A 993-nucleotide genomic window follows, 5' to 3' on the forward strand; every position below is an offset into this window, starting at 1 on the left:
CGTAGTCCAGTCTGCTATTAATGCTTTCTAGGGAGATTTTAACTTCTTGTATTGTATTCTCCATTTCCAGAAGTTCTGTTTCATTCTTTTTTAGGGTGTCTATTTCTTTATAAAATTCCTCTTTCATGTCCTGAAATGACTTTCTTATTTCCTGGAACTGATTGTGTTCTCTTGCATCTCCTTGAGATTATTTACTCTGAATACTCAGAATTCTTTTTCTGACTTTTCTGTGTATTTCTTGGTGCTATCAACTGTTGGTGAGGGGCTACTACCCTCACCTGGTGAAGAGCTACCACCTTGTTTTCTCATGTTTCTTTGAGATCTGTGCTAATTTCTAGTCATCTAATGCAGTATTCAATACTTTTTCCTATTTATTGGTATAGATTCATAGTACTGGTGGAGGACATTTCAGCCTTAGTTCCCAGGTATGTTCCTACAGGAAGGCTGTGTTTCTCAGGTCAGAAAAGTTATAGGTAATTTCAGGTACTTGGCTCTTCTATGAAGCATTCAGTTCTTTATGTGGTGGTAGTAGGCTAATGAGATATAACTTGATGAAGATGATCCATCAAAAGGAGTTGGTGTACCTAAAGTTCCAAAGTGTCTCTCTGGCCCAGAGCACAAACTCACCCTAAAAGCCCGCCCCAACTAGGCTCAAGATTCCCGGCAGGCAGGTGGGTGGGTGGAGCAAGCACAGGCCACTGGGATGGTAGGTTATGTGTTACAAAAGTTCCAAGTGTCTCCCAGGCCCCAAGCATGAACTCACCCCAAAGGCCTACCCAGACCAGGCTCAAGACTCCTGGTGGGCCAGCAGGCAGTCAGGGTAAGCACAGGCCACTGGGACTGTGGGAGATGGGGTCCAAGGTTCCAAATGACTCCCAGGCCCTAATCACAGACTCACCCTAAAGACCTGCCCAGACTGGGCTCAAGACTCCAGCAGACTGATGAGCCTCTACCATATAGATATATATATATTTATATATTTATATTTATATT

This window comes from Tupaia chinensis, unplaced genomic scaffold, assembly GCF_000334495.1.
Source record: "Tupaia chinensis unplaced genomic scaffold, TupChi_1.0 Scaffold143732_1, whole genome shotgun sequence".
Classification (NCBI taxonomy): Eukaryota; Metazoa; Chordata; class Mammalia; order Scandentia; family Tupaiidae; genus Tupaia; species Tupaia belangeri.